Source organism: Triticum urartu, chromosome 5, assembly GCF_003073215.2.
Source record: "Triticum urartu cultivar G1812 chromosome 5, Tu2.1, whole genome shotgun sequence".
Classification (NCBI taxonomy): Eukaryota; Viridiplantae; Streptophyta; class Magnoliopsida; order Poales; family Poaceae; genus Triticum; species Triticum urartu.
The window spans coordinates 194,407,309-194,413,535 of NC_053026.1; positions in this window are offsets into that span (position 1 = coordinate 194,407,309).

Consider the following 6,227-nt stretch of genomic DNA (forward strand, 5'->3'; position numbering starts at 1 on the left):
GTTCCGTCGTAAAGAGCTCCTTGTAGGAGTAGATGTGGGAACTAATCTCATCTGGATGTTCCCCCAGGGTGTCACTCTCCCAGAGACATGGAATGGAACATGATAACTTGGTCTCGCTTCCAATTCAGTTTGGATTTGAATTAGGGCTCATCTCTTTTGAATTGAGTTCACAAGTTGATTTTGTTTCACTAAGTTAAATTGAATTATTAATTATTTTAGAATTGACTAACTTGGTTCAATTCAACTCAAATACAATTAATGCTTCCCTAAAGTCAAATACAAGTACAATATGATTACTAAAGTTTATTTATTTAATTCAAGTTCAACTAAACTCAAATATAGATTGAAAATGATTTATTATGTGTAAATATTTTTCAACTTTATTTAAGTTTGAATTCAATTTATTGTAAGTTTAATTCCCTAAAGTCAATTATTAACTCCAAAATAATTACTAGGTTTAATTTAATTCACTAAACCTCATTGCAAAAGTTTTATTCAAATTAAACCTAGGGTTTCAAGTTATAACCACACAATATTTGACATTAATTCAAAGTTATTTAATTTCCTAAAGTCAATAATAATCCAAATTTATTTACTAAAGTTCATATTAAGTTTCTCATCCTAGTTGCTAAATAATTGTTCCAATAAACATTTTAATTCAAAGTTAACCATATTTTGGTTTAAATACTATTTGAATTAGAGGTATTGTTTAAACTATATGCAAATTTGAAATTTGAAATTATTTAAAACTGGACACCACTTGCTAAGTTGAAACTATGTTTGAGTAGGTTTAATTTGCAAAAAGAATCAATTTATTTGGATTTCATAAATGCAAGTTATGCCCTATTTGAATTTACATTCATTCTATTTGAATTTGAATTTTAAATTATTCAAATTTTAAATTCTATTTTCCTAGGTGAAATTGCGTTTCATGACGGTCATTTTGCAAAAGGAATCATTAACTTCTGATTTAGAGAATAAAAGTTATGGTGGTTTTAAGTTAGAGGCAGTTTTCTGCAAAAAGTGCCATTTATTTGACTTAGAGAGAAATTCTTCTGGATAATGTTTCTGATAAGGCTATGACATGGCGATCTCTAGTTGACTGGTACCAGTTCGGATAAGTGAACGTGTGTGCGCCGTTAGATCAAAATGAACGGGCGGGATTAGATCTGGAGCTCACTGGGCGACGCCAGGTTGTCAGAAAGACGCGAAAAATGCGGGCATGGCGACACACAGCGACGTTGAATCGAGAGTGGAGGTTTTCGGTGTTCCAGAGGATCTCACGTAACGCGAGAGGTACGGTTCGACGTGGATGACAGAGACGAGGTCGATGGTGGACCTTTCCGGGGCTAGGACGACGGTGACGAGTAGGGTGAGCTCGCTAGAGATGCGGCAGTGGTGGAGCTTCTCAGGTGCAGAGGAATTGCTTGAAATCAAGCGCTCCTGGATGAGTGAGTGGGTCATGGAGGTTCAGGAGATTGTGGGAAGATGATGGACAAGGTCAAGGGGTCCAGAGTGTGCTCACCTCGCCAAAATCAATAGTTGGGCGGTGGAGAGGCTCGGGTCTCGTTGTCAGGCCTCCAGGGGGTTCGGGCATAGCGATGATGTTTGGGAGGTTCGTCGTGGTGCGCTGGGTTGGTTGGCGGCGGTGACTAATCGAGGGAGTGGATGCCTCGCCGGAATTGTGGCCGGTGGAAGCCTGATGGCGAGAGGTGTCGCGTGATGGGGAAAAAGAGAGAGGGGAATGGGCTAGATTTATAGGACATGGTGGTTGGGCTTGCTTGCACGATGGGCGTGTGAAGTGGGTGATGTAGGCGTGGGCTTTCTCGGGAATGTGGGCATCATGGGTAGTTGCGAGCGAGATGTGGGGGACGACCTAACGTGCGGGTCATGCACTTCAGCGAGAGAGAAGAGATAGAGAGGGCACGGGTGGGGTGCTGGGATGGCTCTGGCTAGCCCCGACTAGCTGGCTCGCTGGGCCCTTTTTCTTTTTATTTTATTTTATTTTATGTTTATGTTTTCTCTTTTCATATTTTTTATTTTGTTTCTAAATTCAGTTCTGTTTTGAATTTAAATTTTCTTCCAATAGGGACTATTTTGTAAATTCCAAATGGAATATTTCCGACTATGCAAACTTTTTGTTTGAGAGTTTTGGGCATATATTTTCTGCACTTATTATTTCCTTTTGAATTTGGGTTTGGTTTCAAACCCAAATGTGTTTCAAATCCAATTTAGAAAATTTGCAGACGGTCAAACTCATTATTTGGACTTATGAGATTCCTTTTCTTGCCAAATGAATGCAAATCCATTTTTAAATGATTTTTGAATTGATTCCAAACCAATCCAACTCAAATCTTTTGGAAATAATTAATAGGGCTTGAATGTTACTTGGGACTTATTAAGGATTGCCTCATGCCCAAATAACATTTTAAAAAGGATCTGGATTCTACCAAAGGCTAGGTAGGCTTTCCACTAGTGGCATTGGGCTTTTAACCCTTTTAGGTAAACATTCAATCAGACAATCATGCTAATCAAGGTCAATCACAAGAATCCTAGGCATTCAGCGGTTTTTCCTATAAATTTTTTAACTCCCTATGAAATTTTCAACATACCAGATTTGGGAAAAGAATCTGGGATGTGACAAGGAGATAGTATTTTCCCAGTTAAGAACCAAGGTTTATCGAACCATAAGTAGAAGGCACACAGGCAACTTTGATAATACCTGCACATGCAGAAAGAAATGCTTGCATCCAACAAAGGCAAGGGGGCCTTACTCCCCTTGTTCTTACCAATTGCAAGTATCAAATCTGGTAGTGGTACATATAATAAATAAAAGTAAAATAAAACATCAAGTAATTACAAGATTTGTTTTAATATAGAGGCGAATCGACCCGGGGCCCATAGCGTTCACTAGAGGTGCCCTCTCATAAATAACATTGGTGGGTAAACAAATTACTATTGGGCAATTGACAAAAAAACGCATAGTTATAGAGTAAGTACACCACAAGAGTGAACCTACTACTATGCGCCACTCCCCTAAAGATCTAATCATTAACTTGGCTAAAGAAAACTCATAGATTGGAAATCATACATAGCTATAAGATTACACATAAGAGAAACTTCAAAGAGATTTAAATACTTCCAAATCACAAACCCACAATTCATCAAAATCCAACAAATGCACCATAAAAGTTTGCATCGGATTGATCTCAGATGAGATCATTGTATTGAAGATCAAGAGAGAGAGAGCCATCTAGGTACTGCTATGGACCTGTAGGTCCTGTGGGAGCTACTCACACATCATCATGGAGGCGGCAAGGTTGATGAAGATTGCCTCCCCAATGGTTCCCCCCTCTGAGAGAGTACCTACGGAAGCCTCCATATGGATCTCTTCAAAACAAAGGCTTGTGGCGGCGGAAGAATTGTTTCAGGTCTCGCTCTAGGGGTTTCCGAATATTAAGGAATTTATAGGCCATGAATTCAGGCAATCGGAGCCACGAGTGGTCCACAAGGCACCTGGGTGCGCCCTACCCCCAGGGCGCACCCCCTGCCTTGTGGCTCCCTCATGCATCTTCTGGTCTCGTTATGAAGCTTCCAGGGTCTCTTTATGCCCAAAAAAATCATCAAAAAGTGTCGTCATGTTTGAACTTCATTTGGTATGGATTTCCCAGAAAACCAAAAACTTGCAAAAAAAATAGAAACTGCCAGTGGGCACTGAGTTAATAGGTTAGTCCATAAAAATAATATAAAATGGCATATGAAGTATACAAAAGTGATAATACAATAGCATGAAATAACAATAAAAAAATTATAGATATGTTTCCCTAAAAAAATTATAGATATGTTGGAGACGTATCAAGCTCCGCTCAAACCTATGCATATACACGAGAGGAGTGTCAAGTAGTATATCATCCTTGAAGGGCACAAGTAGACACGTGTAAAGGAGAAGATTCGCCTTTATATGTTTGAAGTAGATGTTGCACGTATCTCTTGGAAATGGATCTTTTGACATGGAGATGTCTATAGGATGCTCCGCATAAAATCCCATGTCCAAAATAGTTAAATGTCTTCGCTCTCATGCATATTAAGTATTTGCAGCCTAGGGTCCATGTTGACGGCAGATTTGGGGAAATTTGACTAGATTTACTTTTGTTTGAATTGTATGCTTCTAGATTATATTTGAGACATTTACATGCATATATTGGAAGAATTTATACATGCAAAGATGTCCATGAATAATGTTAGATATTTCACTCTAATGTCAATTATGCTTGTAGTGGTTGTTAATTATTTCTTTCCCTATATTATGTGAGAGAGGAATGGATAGGATTAGAAGGATTAGCTATTCTCGACAAAAGTATGAAGGTTTCAGAAATGTATAGACAATATGATCCCACAAAGATCATGTGTTTGACTGCCGTGAAGATCAACAAGCAACATGCATTGATACTTTCTCTAGTTAGGAAATCAACAGAAACTCAGAAAAACCAATGTTACATTAAAGTCGAGGAGGAGGATGTTGACTTAACTCAAGAGGTGAAGCCCCTATTGTGTTTGCTGTTAGTGCAAAAGTTGTGCACGAAAAATTTGATGATAATGTTGGATCATCAAATTAATTGGGATGCAACAAATTACCAATTTTATGCCACTAAGATCATTGTGTACTCCAGTTGATGACTGCAATATCTATACTCAAGAGAGCGTGCAAAACTACTAGCCAGGGGCAGTGTGAACTATGTTGGTTTTTAGTTTGAAGAGGAAGAGGAGGAGCATGTTGCTGAACAGGAAGAGGAAGAGCATGTTGTTGAAGAGGAGGAAGATTTAGGTGATGATGAGGAGTATGCTGTTGATAAGGATATCTCGGAGTTAGAATAAGATGATTCATAGGATGATTGTGCAAAAGTAGAGTATAGTGAAAAAATCTACACAAGAAACCTGGGAGAAAGAGGAAATCCAGCTTCAAAAACAATAGATCAGATTAAGAGGAAGAGGGAGGAAGCCCTCAATATTGCACACTATAAGGGTGACATAGAGCCTGGAGACATTTATGACATTCAAGATGAACAAGATGATGTAGGTTAGGGACAAGAGCAACTAGTTTGTTGTTCTCAAGATTTGCCTTTAGGCCAGTTAGATCCAGATGTGCATTGCCTAACTAGGCCATTGCGTGCTCCCTCTCAACCAAAAATTTAGAAAAATCACATTTGAAAAATCTGAGCTCATTCTCTAATTTTCTCTTATCTCCCGTTATCGTAAAGTTTTCTTCAACATTAAGTACATTTCCAGTGAGGCTAGAGGCATTCTCCTGTTCATATATGCACCAAATCCTATCCAGACCCATCCTTAGAGACTCTTTCCATTCACGATCAACCCACTCTTGAAAGGAATACTTATGTCATTCATATAAATTTAAAGGAAATTACCCTTCAATTTATGGAAAAACTAGGTTTATGTAAAATCAATGCTCAAAATATACCTTTGAGCTTGGTTCAATGATAAATCAGCCGATTTATCGCTACTCGGTGGGTGAACAATAATATTATGCCTTATCTTTGCTATTAATCACTAGTGCTGACATCGGCGGCGCCAGAAATTCCTTTTGATATCACTTGAAGCTACGTCGGTATTTCCCCAGAGAGAAAGGGATGATGCAGCACAGCGACATTAGGTACTTCCCTCAGATATGAAACCAAGGTTATCAAACCAGTAGGAGAACCAAGCAACACAACGTAAACAACCCCTGCACACAGATAACAAATCCTCGCAACCCGACGTGTTAAAGGGGTTGTCAATCCCTTTCGGGTAACGGTGCCAGAAATTGGTGCATGACGGGTGAAAGTTGTAATAGATTGAATAAATAGAACACATAAAATAAATTGTAGCAAAGTATTTTTGGATTTTTGGATTAATAGATCTGAAAATAAAAGCAAATAAAAGTAGATCGCAAAGGCAAATAATATGAGAAAGATACCCCGGGGGCCGTAGGTTTCACTAGTGGCTTCTCTCGAGAAAAATAGCAAACGGTGGGTGAACAAACTACTGTTGGGCAATTAATAGAACTTCAAATACTCATGATGATATCCAGGCAATGATCATTACATAGGCATCACGTCCAATATTAATAGATCGACTCCTGCCTGCATCTACTACTATTACTCCACACATCGACCGCTATCCAGCATGCATCTAGTGTATTAAGTTCATGGAGAAACGGAGTAATGCAATAA